Here is a 16,871-nt window from a genome sequence, read left to right on the forward strand (position 1 = left end):
TTTCAAGATTTCTGCCACAATCCTAGAACCTTCTGGAACATCCCCCACAGTCAGGGCCTACGCGGCCCCCTTGGTGGTCACTTTTGCTATCGCCATACCATCCTTAGTTATTGCCATTGTATCTGTGTAGCAATCTATCACTCACAAACTCAGGGGCTCAATCAATGCTCAGCTCACAACAATCAGGGTTCTGCTTAATCGCTCAATTCGCAAATGACCAAATTTTGTTTGCTGGGCAACACTTTGTATTTTATAGCGCTTTTGGAATTTGAATTCGACCCGTCCCCCCAAATTTGGTTCATTAATGCTCCCTTGGCGACAGATTTTCCCAGATTTTGCCCATAAATCATGTCTTAAATGTCTGCCACCCACTCCATTTGGCCTCAAGTCGAGCATCCCATCGTGAATAGTGACTTCAACGATCACTTTCTGGCCAAACCGTGTGGCAGCGCAGCCCTCCGTGCACAGTCACGGACCTTGTGACTCCTTGCTTCTGTGCACATCTCCAATATCGCGTAGCTCCTAGGCATAATAGCTTATAGTCCCGCGCTCCCTTCCAACTGCCTGGAGTGCTAAGACTGTCCTTCCTTCGGCTATTCAAGTGGTCACACCACCCATGAAAAGTTTCATCCGGTCATTCATCATGTTTCCTGGAGAATCCCTACCTTTTATTGTTATGGTTGGCATCGCGCACTTTATCATTTGCAACACGCTACCATGGTCATTATGCTTAGCAATATGCAGTCCAAGCCAAGGCATCAGACTTATCAATTCGCGGCAATATGCCTTAACCCTATCATTGTGATCATATGCATACTACCTTACCACCCCAGTCTTTTTGCCGAGAAATTATTCCTTTATCTCGTCCTCCAACTTCTTGACTTCCGTGTCCACCAGGGCACTTTTCTTCCTTAACCATAACCTTTCTTCTTCAAGTTCGTGGAGTCTAAGGTTTCCCTATTGGAATTCTTCCCCAGGTCCCATGCATTCTGCTTCTTATGGCTGTGTGATCCCTTCTTTCCAGGCTTCGCAAGCCATTGTATCTACTGGTGCTACTATGTGCGGACTAGGATTTTCATGCTCCATGGGGATGACATCATCCGCTTCATACTTCGGCTTCGGAGGTGCCCATGTGGTCAGGGTTTTGCACATGGTCCTATATGCCCAGAGAAACATTGGTACATGAAGGTCCTAGTCAGCCCACTTCACATGGTGGACCGTGTTCAGTGCTTCGCATACTTTCTCAAAAGCTTCTGCGTGAATATGGTTCTGCATGCTTGGTCTTACCATACTTCATGGACCAAACCGGAGAGGTCATTTGTGCCATTGTCTTGCCCGCTCCTACTTATCGATTGTGTTTCCTACCATGAGGATGGTGTGCCTTCGTGCAGGTTGCGCACCATCACCTGTATCCATATGGAAAGGTGGACGCGTGGGCTGTTTCATCCATCATACTTGGCTTTTATCCACATCTGAGGCTTCCCAAATCATAGGTGCATCATCCTTCTGCATTCGCACCAGTCCTCAAAACTTCTTTGGTACGTACCCCACCATCTTGTGGGTGTAGCATGTAGTACCCATTCCAGAGCGTCGAAACACTGCTATTCTGATACTTCTCTTTCAAATTTGTTCAGGAAATCATCCACCTCGCTCAACCCATCATACGTAGGTAGATCTCTTACCTTTGTTGCCACGCAGCACAACAACCTTGTCATCATGTTATAGTTGAGCGTGGTTACCTATGTAACCGGTTCTGCCATCTCTCTTCGTCAGAATTTGATGTGCAGGAGCTTTCGCGCTCCCATGATATGTGGCCATCCACGATTTGATTTATCCAATATTTCTCCCGCGTGGTTATCTTGTAGATGCAGTCTAGATCGTCATCGCTATCGTAGTCACTTACTAGCTCTATGTAGCGCGATCCTTCCACAGAGTCTAAAGGTACCACTACGTGCAGTGAATTTTTCTCAAAAATCATCTTGTGCTTCTTTAGATTTATCACTCCATTCATGTCAGTGTCCCAATCTATTCCCAGTAACATGGGATAGGGATTGTTGTCATCAACAATCTCTATCACTTCGAAATCTACTAGCACACTCGCACCTTTGATATCTACCGTTATTCCTTGCAATCTTCCCATAGGTAGGATCTTTTGCTGGTTCACCATTTGCAGTTGAATAGGAGACCATTGCAGCATAGGCCTGCCCATGTGCTCCCATGTATACTTTGGTAGGACGTTTGCGTCTGATCTTAGATCCAAAATCACTTGATCCATTTCATTCCCTGATTTGCGTGGTCAATCTCATCTCTCTTCTTGTTCGCATTGTGTGCTTCCCGATCTTCCGGACTACGTGCGGTTCTCCTGGCACGGTCCCAGCAAATCTATTGATGAGTTCTTGCAGCTCCTTCGCAGCTTTGTTGTTGCACAATGGCTTCATGCATGTCTCCAAGAATGTAGTGAGCATTGATGGGTCCATTTCTGGTTCCAGTATCTCTTTACTTCCTGAAGTGGAGGCATCCATGAAGCTCTTCTTAGCTTCCATGAATGTCTCCTCAGTGCGCTCCAAATCAAATTCTGGTTTTTTTTATTGGAGCCTTGTGAACCCAGGTACTTTCTTCGAGCTGCTTGCCTTTATCATCCCTTGTCATGATACCACTCCGGAGCTTCAGGTCTTCCTCGCATGGCTCATACCTCATCATTTGCAGGTTCTGAGTTGGGGAATGTTGGAGTGCTCCTTTATCACGCAACCTCACTATCAGCGTGGGACAGTCCTCAGTCTCATGATCAAATTGTGTATAATATAAGCATGATGGTCACGTTGGATTTGTACAATTGCAGGCATAATGCCTCGGTCCTCCGCAATTGTAACATATCAGCTGTCCACGACCTCTTCTTGGTACCATTCCACCTCAACCTCGTCCACGCCCTTGAAATCTAGTGCGCTCCATTCCTATGTTTTGATCGAGGGCCCGTGTTTCGGCCTGAACTTTGTAGATAGGGGTTTGATCCATCATTAGTTTGTAACTTCTACAAGTGCGCTCATCATGGCCCACTGACTTGCAAAAATGACAGAACAACTGCTGAGAATTCTGTGTATACTTCTATAACAGATGGCAGTTATCTGTAGCATGCTTCCCTCCTATCTGACAAATTGCACACCATAGTGCAGGTGCCGTGCTTGGTCCTACTTGTGTCTCCAGTCTCAATGGAATTGGTCCTCCTCCCACGAGGTAATTCGTGAACACCAGGCAGTGGTCCTTGTCGTGCCCTGGCCCTTGCACTTTACGCACCATACCTCGTCGGACACTTCTAGATGAGCCATCCTATCTTGTTTCAAACTCTGCATCTCAAGGCACAAGTTTTTCAACTACGTGTGAATCTGCTGGACTCCTAGGTTAGGATCTTGCATCGCAGTCTCGTTCAATCTCATTGCAACCTCCAAATCTTCAGCCTAAGTGGTTAGCCTTTATTGCGCTAGCGCATTTCATAGATGTTGTGTTAACGAGGGTACAAACCATTCGCAGTGTTTCCCATCTATTAAGGTCATGTTCGCTTCACGAGTTGTGCACTTCAGTCTTTGATCCAACTCCCATGGGGTTTCGCCTGGTAGCTTTACAATTTCCTTGAATCCAATGATCGATTGTGCCTCCAATTTTGGTTTACTAAATTCCTTGTTTAGCGTAGTTTGGATATCCGCTATCCCCGCATTCAAATTGTCATTGGAATGCTTAATGTGCCAGGTCAACGCATGATCCAGTAGAGTGTTGACCAACATGCCTTCTTTATATTGTCGTCCATGACACCCTGTGCTTCCCATACCGCTTTTACCACGAACCAAAATTGGTCCAGATCTTCATTTCTGACTCCCTTGAACAATGGTAGCTTTATCCTGCTGGCCATACTACTTCGTGGTGGGGGCGGAGGTGGTATGGGCAAAGTCGGGGGTGAAGATGGTGAAATTGGTGGTGGTGGGGGTGGGGGTGGTATGCACAGAATTCTCTACTTTATCAGATTAATCGCACTTCTTGGTGAAACCTTCACGAGCTCCTCTTCGCCGAGGTGAAATCAAGGGGCTAGTTTCTAGTTATGAGCTCCCTTCATTTCTGTAGATCTTCCCACTCTGCGTAGCCCTAAACATCAATTTATTCGCATAACCTGCTTTTCACACTGTAGAATTTTAATCCAAGTGTTCAAAGATTTAACGTACTTACCTTGTGGTGCCTTGAGGAAGCATCGTTTTGCCTCGCTATAGCTGATCGAAGCATCTACTGTGAATTTGGTGATGAACCCTCCTATGATCTGATCCATCTAGTGATAAACATCGCACGCGATTCTATCTTAAGATGCTTTCAGTCTGCGCACGAACTCTAGAGTCCACATAATAGGTTTGTCGAGTTTACACCTCCCTTGGCTATCTACTAGCCTCACGATCTAGTTGTACAACTTAGTAGGGAAGGATGCAAAGCAAATTTCATGGATTTCTATATATAAGTAGAAATCTAACCACTCTTCCTTTGATAATCACGGATTCGTGTTTTCCTGCGCCGCAAACTCGTGAATCTTTCTGTCCAACCACTCTTCAATTCCTTTCTTTGTCGGATTCCAGTGATACAACATCAGACATCTTTATGCAAATCCTGGTCTCGGCAAATGGAACCATTTGTTGTCTTGTTGGGGCTTGACCCAGGGTCAGAGTTAATTTAGCCAAACAAATCCCAGTACTACTAGCCCTTTCGGTAACAGTCCACAGAGTGTGGACTGAGGTCTCACCTGAAGTAGTATGGGAGGGTGGTAGAACCAGGTTTTCGCACCCTAGAGATGTCTGATGAGTTTGATTGGTCCGCGGTTTGACCGTGCGTGCAGGTTGCTTCGTGCACTTTCCCGTACCTCGCAGCTTGATATGCTACCTTCGCGCAGCCCTACCCAGGGGTTGAGTGCTGTGTTTTGTGTTATTACCAAGACCTTACTGGTATTCCAATGTTATTTAATTAGCTTTGCCTACTTGAGTGCTTTAAGTTATACTTAACAACATAAGCCATTCATATAGGTGCGCGTAGTAAATAAACAATATATTTGCAAATTATATCAATCATGCATTAACCCAAGAACAAATACACAAAATTATAAAAAAACTTCTCTTTATTAGTTCATTCCACGGTTACAAATTCGACTCGCCCTGCGCACTCAGCTGCAGGGGTCCGTGCACTCAGCTGCGGACTACTAGGCCTCTACACACTCAGTTGCAAAGCCTTCTCTTACTCTACAACCCAAAGACACACTTCAACCTACGACTCAATCACTTAGACTTTATCATGCTTCTCTTCTATTCCCTCTTCTCTATCCTCCATTTCTTTCTTACACTTAGAGCCTCACTCTATTTATACAATCCCATGGTCCGCGAATCATGGGTAGGCTTATCCAGCCAACATTACATTACAAAACTGGGGTGGACAACCTTGTGACTTTGACCTACTTTTGTGCCTCGCGCCCGCAATTTGCGGAGCTTTACAATAAGATTCGGTCAAAAAATTGGGCTTTAAGCCCCAAAACATGCCTTGGGGATTCCATGGCCAACACTTTTGTTGTGTGATCATCATGTTAGAGATATTTCATATTTGATTACATGAAAAAAGTTTGTCAAAATATCTATAAGATAAAGGCTTCCTATTTGATTACATGCAAAGCATTTGAAGAAATGTTTACATGCAAATTGCTTGAAAAAATGTCTGTAAGATAAAAATCAAGGAATCACAAGTTTAGTATATTTTAGTAAGTGACATTACAATGGTATCAATGATGTGCATCCTACTAGACTAAGGGGTTTTTATTTTAATATTCATTTTCAAAAGTGTTTCTAGTTAGTTGTAGCTAGGAATTAGTTATTTTAGTGAAAATAACGAGAACCCTTGATGAACATGACTTCCTATAAAAAAAATTGCAGAACTTTGAAAACTATGATAGGGATCTAACAAAATTGCTAGAACATTATGGGATATTGGAATCTCACTTATCAGTTGATAGACAAAAAAATGTTTATTCTAGCATGAGAAATAATGAAGGTAGCAAGAATAGACTTAGGAAACAAAATATTTTATTTTCTTGCAATGGACCTTGGGAGCATAATCACCAATGCACACAAAAAATGGTAAATATTCCAGTAAGGAAGAAGGAACCAAAGATACAACTTAGAGAGGTTTCACAACTTAGATAGATAAGTAGAACAAATATTTACATCTTCAACAACTTAAAGGAGGAAGTCGGTTTAAAAAATACAAAATTAAGTGATGAAAAGGAGGTATGTGAGAGCTAGTAGAAAGCTGATTTTGAGGATCATAAGAATTTGGAAGAGAATATTTAACAACTATTTAATAGGGATAAAAAATTGGCATCTGAAGAGAAGCAAATTCCATCTCAATTGAAAATAATTATTGAATCACTTGGAAAAAAATAAAAAGGAAATATCAAACGTGTAGAGTGAACTAGGTTAAATTCAAGATAAACATTGTATATCCAAGATAAAATAACATAACTTGGAGCTAAAGGTTGGTGAAATAGAATATCAATTGCATGAATTGAAGGTTGTGTTGAAGGCCCAAAAATTGGGTCTACAACAAGGGGGATAATCACCTGGTCTGGACCTTGAAAGCAGCGCCTTTTCCGTTTGGAATAGTGGCTCCCACTGGGGGTGATGGGACTAGTTTCCCAATTTGTTTATGATGGTACACTAAGGGGATGATGTTTTTCTTTTTTAAAGGTTTATGGGGAGAATGCTTTATTCTAAATCTAATCTAACATATGCAATTTTATTCTAAGGAAGGAAAACATCTAATTTTAAACTATCCCAAGAGTAACACTTTGTTTATGCGATCTAAAATAATTTCCAATAGCGATTGGTAATAAAAATCATTCAATCACTATGAGAAAAGAGTCCATTAAAGATGATTGTTTTGTATAAGAAATTAGCCTAAACAATTATGATAAACACATTGCATAATGAGTCATTCATACACTCAGCATAAAAAGAATTAGTTATCACCGTACAAAAGTGAAAAAATGATAACTGAACATTCAGGCTTTCATATATAAACAACTGAAAATAATATATCACTTGGCACATAAGCAAAAAGTATTAAGAGATAAAAGTACCATTGATAATAGGTTCTGCTCATGAGCTTCAGCAATATAGATTTATCTTCAAATAATTCAATATCCACTAAGAGTATAGAAGTGCATTTCAGTAGCAGACATTAAACTCAGATATAAATAAATATCATTCCATTCATTTATCAAAACCTCCTCAGTGGGGGGAAAAGTGCACATTCTAAAGAATTGTTTTTGACAAATTTCTAGACCCCTCTCTAAATGCATGAGAGGGGTTTAAATACTACTCTAATGAAAACTAAAAATAGTTATTACAAAAATAGATGAGGAGGTTCAAAACAACCATCCTCATTTTAGGAAAAAATGAACTAAAATTAAACTAAAACTGTATCTATGCTGAATCATGTATCTGTTCTTTTAAGTTGCAAATGTCCAGCATGGGCTTCAGGGAGCGTTGCTTGGTTGACTTTAGCCTTCAATTGACCTGCGAATACAAAATTAGCAAATGCTGGCGCTATCTTCTCGGCGGACGTTATGAGGCATTTCAGAGTCATCCACTAGCTATGTGGTTTTACCAGTTCCTACCAGTAAGTATCCTAGTTTAACTTGCTTATCTGTTTAATTGACTCTGCCTTTTCCTCTCCCATTTTCTTCCACCTAGTTTGAAGCTGTTGTGCCTTTGGGAGGAATCCTGGAGTGGTCTATAATATTAAATTTGTTGTATGCAGATTTTCGTTGATGCAGTCGATGACATTGCTTGCTGCTATTGCTGCCTCCTCCATCGCTTGCTCTGTTTCCTTGAGTTGTGCATCCCATTTTTCAAATAGCATTTCTTTGTGGGATTCATCAATCCTGGGCAATTCTGCTCTTTTTCCCTACTCTAGTTTCTGCCAATTCACAAAGTCAGAAAATTTCTTAAAAACTAAATCATAATCAAGTCGTTTGTCTACGACTTGATTTGTAATGTAGTCGTTTTTTTCGCAATGGGAATTCCATTGTGAGATCCTTTGCAAAGCATTTCTTCCTGTTGTAAGAGCTTGTCATTGAGGGCAAGGGCTTCTGTGATGAATTATTTAATTTTAGGGTCATCCTTATGGAGTTCTATTGTGGCATGTAACTGTTGTTCTTTATCGGCCAAATTGTTTTGGTAACCCAACTGCATTTGCTGGAAATCCTATTGTAGCTTTTCCAATTGTATTTTTGATTCTCGGCTGACACTGGCCTGCTGTAGTTGTTGTTCCAAAAATAGGATCTTATCCTACCAGATGGCTGACACTGGCCAGATGGCCTTCTTCTTATCCTTGAGTTCTCTGCTCATTCCCCCAACACCACAGATCTAGTAAGCTATCTCTCGGGCCATAAGTTTGTTGGTAACATACAAAGGAAGCACATGAGGCGAGGCAATGCTCCCAAATACCCTAATGTAGGTGAATAACGCCTCCCCAAACCACCTTCCCACAGGGAGAATGTCAATTTCAGCTTCTGGGGAGAATCTTGGGGCATCTGTGTTATATAACATTTTATGAATGGGAAGCATTACTCCATGACAAATCTTATCGAAATGTGGGACGAAATTAGATTCCCATAGTTCTTTATGGTAGACTTGAATAGGTAGAGGGTTTTGTATTGTCCATTTCCACCCCATGGTGGGAAAATCAGAGACGAAACAAATAGCATCCATTACATAGGCAGCTAAAAAGAATGGAGGATAAAAACTCTGAGCAAAACTTCTTTTAGTTCGATAATTTGAAATAGCAGAAGATAAATTATCCGATAAAATTTGGGCCCAATCCATGATGGTGGCATTGGTGGCCACATCCAATAAAGGCAACCATTTTGATGAAAAAATATTTATATCTAGCTTCCCAAATAGTCTACATAACATTGTAGCAGCAAAACAATAGGGAGAAGCGAGGGAGCCAGTGGCGTACATACCATTTTTGTCCTTATTTAATGGTTCTTCCTTCGCGGACCAGTTCTTTGTGCAGTCTGCCAAATCCTCGTTCTCTTTGGCGAATTTTTCCACAAACTGTTTGTTATAACTAGCTTGGGGTTCTGGCAGGTGATACATACACCTCAAATTACCTGGGGTAAATGACTCCATAACCTCCTGGTTCTGTGTTTTGAATTCCCTGTTGGATATATTAGCACGGTCTATAATCCATTTTACCATATCTGTGTAAGGGAGTATCTTCGGCCTCGCTGCAATATGGTGCAAAAATGAGCATGCAAGCTCTATTAGTGATGCTTCGGATGACCCACATCCATCTGCCGTAACTGTAACCTCCATAACTCTCGGGTTTTATTCTTCTAATAGTCGGTACATGCCTTCCCAAGTAGATATCCCTACTTCCCTGGTACAAGTGGTGTCTGTAAATAACGGAGTCATCTCTGATTTTTCAGATGCAGGAGCTTTGCCTTTCTTTTCCATTACGTTCTGTGTGTTGTTCTGTGTTCTGCTCTGCATACTACTCCTGAAAATAGTAAGTAGAGAACAAAGATACAATAAGGATGATGGTGAATAATGAACAACAATAAGGTGATGGGAAAGCTTTTAATTTTTTTAAAATCATATCAAAGATATCACCTTACGTGAAATAATCCTTTAAACTAGATCTGTTTCGTTTTTAATAAATACCATCAATAGACTGTTAAGTTAACATTAATGCTCATAACTCTTGCATAGAACGACAGAAAGTACTATCATTGAACTCCGAGCCCTTAGATTTGCGAGAAAGCGATTTTGTGATGTGCTTCATAATATCGCGGATTGCGATATCGCAAAACCTATTATCTTTAACAATCATTTGTTTCATAGTGCGGTTGTGAGATGCAATTTGCGAGAGCTTTATCACATTTCGCAATATCTGGGCATTTTTTATTAAGTGGCACTACAGTCAATGGAATCTGCGATATGCGATAAGTTTGTAAGGCTTGCGATCTTGCATTCTTGCATTCTCGCTTTTTCACATTTCGAAGAGTTTCTTAGTAAAGGATGCCCACCATTACCCTTTTTGTGATGCGATGCTTATCATTAAAGATCGAGTTTATTAAAGTTTTTCTTAGTACTCAAGACTTTCCGCTTACAAGGGTTTTCCTAGCTTTGTGGTTGTATAGCACTTTTCATAAGGAGTCTTAACAATTATAATGTTTTTCATGCGCATGAAGCGTGAAAAGGTAGGAATTCATATTGTTGGGAGTTTTTCTTTGATATCATGTTTTATTGAAAACAAAAAGACAATTTTAAGTGCTAAGTTTTGATTTTTTTAGAAGGGTCCCCATTTATTAATGTTTTTGCTAATACTAATAAAAAGGGGGGTTGTTGATGGTCACAACAATTGGCGATTCACTTGAAAGAACCAGTTATCTCTGATAGTTTTTTGAATTTTCTAAAACTTCTTAAATAGAAATGGTTTTGGAAAATCAAACTTTATTGTAAAAATATAAGGTACAAAGTGCTATTTGCCAATAACAACATCTTGTTCCATCTATTCTAATTCTGATCATTTTCTTCCCAAAGCTAGTCATTGCACTTACATCAGTGATTACTTGGTTTATAAAGATAAAAACAAAGACATCTTTGTAGATCAGTTTTAGGTGTACTCATTTGTCATAGGTAGAGCCTTTGCTGCCAGCAGGTGTTCATAGCCTTGACAGGGTTACCTATTACCCAACAATGATCCGGTATCCTACTTAAGAAGTATGCAATTTTCCAAGATAAATCCTCATTTACACTTATTGTTTTTTCTTTTCTTTTAATTCTTAAAGAACAATGTCTTGGTTTGGTGGCCAATTTTGACAGTTCCATTCACTTGATTTATAACTAACTGAAAAAACTAGCTCGTGATGAGACCCCTTGTCTTTTGATTGAAATAATCTTGAGTCATTACCCTGTTTTGGTATGTAGTTTGGCACTGTCAGCTAGTTATAATCTTTATGATCATGATAAGTCGACTCTTGATGAGACCTCTTATCTTTAAGTTTATAATGCATGACTGGATTATTCTTTGAAACTTGAAATTTCCTAAAGTGGGGAGGAAGTCATTGGCTCCTTAAGAGTTCTTCTGGATGATAATTGCAGAGTTTTAAAAGTAGGTTTTCTATAGAGAATCTTTGTCTTGTTATTGATGCCTTTCATGACTGATATGAAGCAAACTCCTACTAGAGGTTGTTTTTTAATCAAAACTTGTAAAGTTGAAACAAAAGAACAAGTAAAACCTTCAGAATTATAGCACTTGTCCGTATTTTTCAAAACTAAAGAATAATTTTCCTAATCACTTCCATTTATACAAGTGAAAAAAAAATTGATAAGAGACACTAATATTTTTTGTGGAAACCAAAGGTAAACATTTTCAACCTGTTTTATTATCAAAAGGAAAAAAATAAACTAAAAATAATAATATACAGAAAATAGAAGAGGTCATCTTCTATGGAAAGTATTTTTTAAGGATCTGTCCATTAATAGGTAAAGACTCTCTTTTTCCTGCTAAGTCTTGTAACATGAAAGTCAATGGACCTTTGATTTCAACAATTTGGAATGGTCCAAGCCACATCTGTTGGAATTTAGTATGTTTGCCTTTCTCTTCATGGGCTTTATCCCATTTCAATACTAAATCTCCAATTTGAAAATCTTTTCTGGACACCAGATTTGAATCAAAAGAGGCCTTTACTAATGCTTGATGATGTGCATGGGTAATTTTGGCCTGTTCTCGTTCCTCTTCTAGCTTAAGGATCTGCAATTGTCTTAGTTGCAAGGATGAAGAAGGAGTTTCTTCGATGAACTGAACTAAGGCTAAAGAAGGAATAGCTAGATGTGTTGGGAGAACTACTTCTTTCCCATAAACTAAATTAAAGGGAGAAGTGCCAATAGAAGTTTTTTGAGTTATTCGATCTGCCCAAAGAGCATTCCTCAAAGATTTGTGCCAATTTCTATGACTTTGATCAATAGTTCATTTAATGATTCTGATCAGGTTTTTATTTGTTGATTCAGCCAATCCATTCCCTTGCGGGTAATAATTGGTAGAATACTTAAGTTTAAAGCCTCTTTTGAGCGCAAATTCCGTCATAGCATTACCAAAAAAATATGATGCATTATCAAACATTAAAGTGGAAGGTAAGCCAAACCTGGTAATTATGAATTGATCTATGAAATCGATGATATTTTCAGAGTTGGCTGTCTTGAGAGGAACTGCTTCTACCCATTTAGTAAAGTAATCGGTAGCTGTAAGGATGTACTTATGTTGTTTAGAAGAGTGAGGAACGATATCACCTATTATATCTAATCCCCATTGCTCAAATGGGTGATCGATGTTGACCGGTTGCAATGGCAATGATGGTTTCCTCTGTCTTCCAGCGGCAGTTTGAAAAATCTAACATCTTCTTACATAGCTATGTGCATCCTTAAATAATGTTGGCCAATAGTAGCATGCGCGCAAGATTTTGTATGCTGTCGCATCTCCTGCGTAATGTCCACTTTCTGGTCCATCATGAAGTTCCTACAATACTTTTTTAGCTTCAGATTTCTCAAGGCATTTAAGAAGAATAGAATCATATTTCATCCTAAAGAGTACATCATTTACAATTTGATATTGCTTAGCTTTTAATCTCAGGGCTCTTTTCTTTGTATGATTCAAATGTGAAGGAGCATATCCATTCTTTAGTTAAAACATGATATCAGCATATCTTGATTCAATATCGTTTAGGCTTACCTGATACATTTGTACCTCATGATCAGGGGACTATATTTCTGATATATGCGATTCTCCAGCCAACATCCTGCAAAAACCTTGACCTTTTACAATATTTGATGGCTTGATTTCAACATCATATTCTTGTAGGGTCATGACCCAATTTGCTCTCTTTTCACCCACGTATTTCTATACCAAAAGATTTCTTACCGCTGGAAATGGCACTATTATTTTTGTATGGGTCTTGAGAAGAAAGGGTCTAAAGTGTTTGATTGCTTTGAAAATAGCATAAGCCTGTTTCTCAACGTCGGAGTAATTTAGTTCAGCTCCTTGCAAGTTTGAACTGAAAATGGAAATTGGGGCTTTTGCTTTATCTTGATTGGCTTGTGTGCATATTGCAGCATACGATTTCTCAGAGGCAAATGTATACAAAATGAAGGGATCAAAAAAGTTTGGAGTCGCTAGAGATGGGGCATTTATAATTGCTTGTTTAATCAGGATGAACACTTCATGTTCTGCCTGACCCCATCTGAAGAGAGAGTTTTTCTTGATCATTTCTTGGAGAGGTGACACAATTCTTGAGAATTCGGGGACAAATCTTTTAAAGAATTGATTTGACCAAGAAAGGATTGCATTGCTTTTTTGTTATGGGGTAAAGATATCTTAGAAATCTCATTAATCCTATCTGGATCAATATGGATTCCAGATTTAGACACTATGAATCCGAGAAGCTTTCCTTCACTTAATGCAAAAAAAAAGACTTTTTTGGATTAAGTGAGATCCCATACTTTTGACAACGTTGAAATATCTGCTTTAAATCTCTAAGGTGATTACTAAGTTTTTTAGAATACACTGTTATGTCATCTAATTAAATCACCACTGACTTATTCACTAATCCTTTAAATGCAATATCCATGGCCCTTTGAAATGTGGCGCCAACATTAATCAGTCCAAAAGCCATCTTTTGATATACATATGTGCCCCATTTGGGTCTGAACGTTGTCTTCAATTGATCTTCTGGATGGACTAAAATTTGGTTATATCCTAAGAAGCCATCTCAAAAGGACATCAATCCAGACCCTGCAACTAATTGTAATATCTGTTCCATAGGTGGTAATGGAAAATTGTACTTTTGGCAGGCTTTATTGAGATTTCGAAAATCAATACAAATCCGAATGTCTCCATTTTTCTTTCTGACTGGTACCAGGTTGGAAACCCATCTAGAATGTCGAACAGGAAAAATAATTTTAGAGTTCAAGAATATATTTAGCTCAGACTTAATCTGGCTTTCCAGATTAGGATGGATTTTTCTCAACTTCTGCTGGACTGGTTTCTCATCAGAGATCATCGGAATTGTATGCTGTATGATTGAAGTATCATAAGTTTTAAGGTCATCGTAATTCCAGGCAAAGACATTTTTATATTGCTTCAAAAGTCAAATGAAGGCTGATTTTTCCTCTAGAGTTAGACCAAGACCTAAGTTGATATTTTGCGGCTTTATGTCAGTTCCTAAATTCACTAATTCATATCTCAGAGTTGAACTCTGAAGTTTTGAATTGGTGGACCTTTTGAATCTGTCTTTTAGATCATATAGGTCTTCCAATTTGACTACAGATTTGGGTATAGCATTATTGGTGCTTCCTTGTTGTAACTGCTTGTCATGTTGGTCTTCATCAATTATTTGATTATTGTAAGAGCCTTTTGAAGTTAGAAAACTTACAATATCAGGATCATCGTTAAAAACTCTCCAGTTTGTAACATTATCCGGGATGGAGGGTCTAAAGATCAATTCGATTGAGAATCTGTCTAGACTATAGTCTTCTGAGGGAATGAGCTTGGAAGCTACATTAGCTAGGAGGTCAGCACTAGCATTTTGGAGTCTGGGAATAGATGAAATATTAAATGTTATAAAGTGTCCAATTAGGTCTTGTACTAACGATTGATAATGCTTTAAGTGACCTAATAGACAATGTATAGTATTTCGTACCTGCTTGATAACAATCTCAGAATCACCAAAGACTTGTAGATACTTGATGTCAAGTCCGATTGCCTTGTATAACACTTGCACTAGAGCTTCATATTCTGAAGTATTATTCGTGCAATCGAACTCAAGTCTACAGGTTAGCATGGTTTTCTCTCCTTCTAGACTAATTAATATACAACCCACTCCTTCTCCATCATTAGACTTAGAACCGTCGAAAAATAATTTCCAAAACAAAGATTTATTTATAGGACTATCTACAAAATTAATGCATTTAGAAGTATCCGTTTGAGAAAAATTTTCTACCTGAGATAAAACTGAATTTCCTAAGAAAGGTGAAGTATGAGCATTGAAATTCCCTAAGAACGAGTCAACATAATAGTTTCCAATTATATTATTGCTGTACGCTATAGGTTAATTTTCTCCTTCTAACTCCGTTACTATGTACTTTTGGTGTCTTTCTCACTCAACCTTTATTTGATTTGGTTTACCATTGTAAGGGAGACACATGTGTGACCAGTTAGTCGCAAAGTAACCGTGACGCTTTTCAAACCAATCCCTACTAAGAATTAAACCATAAAATTCAGGAATATCTGCAACAAGAATATCAATGATTTGACATACCTTTGGATTTGATGAAAGCCTTATGGTCACTTGATTTAGTTCGCCAATGACTTCAACTTGAGACCAGTCTAGCTACACTATGTGTACTGCAGACTTTTGAGGTTGGATGCTTAACTTTGCACAAACTGTCTTAGGCAAAATATTAGATGAAGCACCAGAGTCTATCAAATAGTTATGCAAATTTTTATTGAAGACTTCAAAAGTAAGGAGGAATGGAGGAGTATGGGATTTTTACCTTCCTCCAATTAAAGCAATGTCATTTGGTTCAACTTTATTTGACATACCAGTTGGAGGTCTCCCCATTTCATGAGTATCTTGTGAGATTACAGCAGTAGGTAGAGGTGCAACAGGTACTGCATGTAGTTCTTTCAAAAGTAGTTTCTGTTGATGCTTCAATTTACTCAGCTCATGAAAAGTAATGTTGGCCCTAGTCTTCTTCATGTCTTCAACAATATTATACTCCATTTCATTGGAAATGATAAGTGTTTTAGATGGAGTTGATGAATCAAATTGGACTGGGTTTGTCTGAGTCACTTTTGGTGATGATTTCTTACCTGTGACTTTATCTTTGGAAGCCGGGATTGGATTTTTCTGTTTAGAACTAGATTGTGGAGGATTGAGTTGATTTCTGCTTCTGGTAGTGACTGATAATGCATCTTGATATTCTTCATCTGGAAGAATGAAGTCCCACTTTCCTTGTAGTTCTACAACCTGATCATCATCAGTATGTTCCTCATTCGAAATTTCCTCTTCTTCTCCTTCCGATTCTGTGTTTGTTATAGCGTTGGGAGGCTTTGGATCGGTTGAAGGATTTCGTCTAAAAGGCTTATAAGGTTTCTTAGAAGAAGTCCCTGCCACTTGTTTTTTAATATCAACCATTTCGTTAGACATGGTTTTTAAAACTTTCTGTAACCCTTCCAAGTCATATGGGTCCTTTGATTGTTTTTTCTTAGGGTCATCTTTAAAAGCAACCTTTTTATATTTTCTTTCATCAACAACGTTTTTATTTTCTAAATCTAAGATACGTTTTTCCACCGCTATCGCTTCTTTCATGTTTTCAGCCAATGTTGGCTTGGTAGCCCTATCTACAAAGATTGCTATGTTTGAAGGTAAGGCAGATATGTACCATTCACTTCGAACTTCTTCGCTAGGCTTAGATGTGGTAGGAATCTTATTTAAGAGTTTATTAAATCGCGAGTTGAAATCTTTGATAGGTTCTCTTGATTCAGTTTTAAGATTTGAGAGGTCATTGATTAATGTCACTGTAGACCTATCATCACTGAACTTTGTCAAGAACTGCTCTTGGAAAATATTCCAACTAGTAATGGATCCCGAGGGTAATGAAAAATACCAGGACCTGACTGCGCCTTGTAAGGTATATGGGAAAAGCCTAACAACAACGTCTTCTTCCGTAACTCCATTTAAGTTTATTGACAACATAAATTTTTTTATGTGTTCTTCTGCCAGTATGCCTGCA

At 38.7% G+C, this 16,871-nt stretch overlaps 1 pseudogene; it reads left to right on the forward strand.

Moving 5' to 3' along the window:
• Positions 1-982: 982 nt before the first annotated feature.
• Positions 983-16,871, forward strand: part of LOC149195479 (uncharacterized) — a 146,863-nt pseudogene continuing 130,974 nt past the window's right edge.

This window comes from Pinus tabuliformis, chromosome 2_2 (genome assembly GCF_031772625.1).
Source record: "Pinus tabuliformis cultivar Carrire ecotype Pingquan chromosome 2_2, CPIR1, whole genome shotgun sequence".
Taxonomy (NCBI): Eukaryota; Viridiplantae; Streptophyta; class Pinopsida; order Pinales; family Pinaceae; genus Pinus; species Pinus tabuliformis.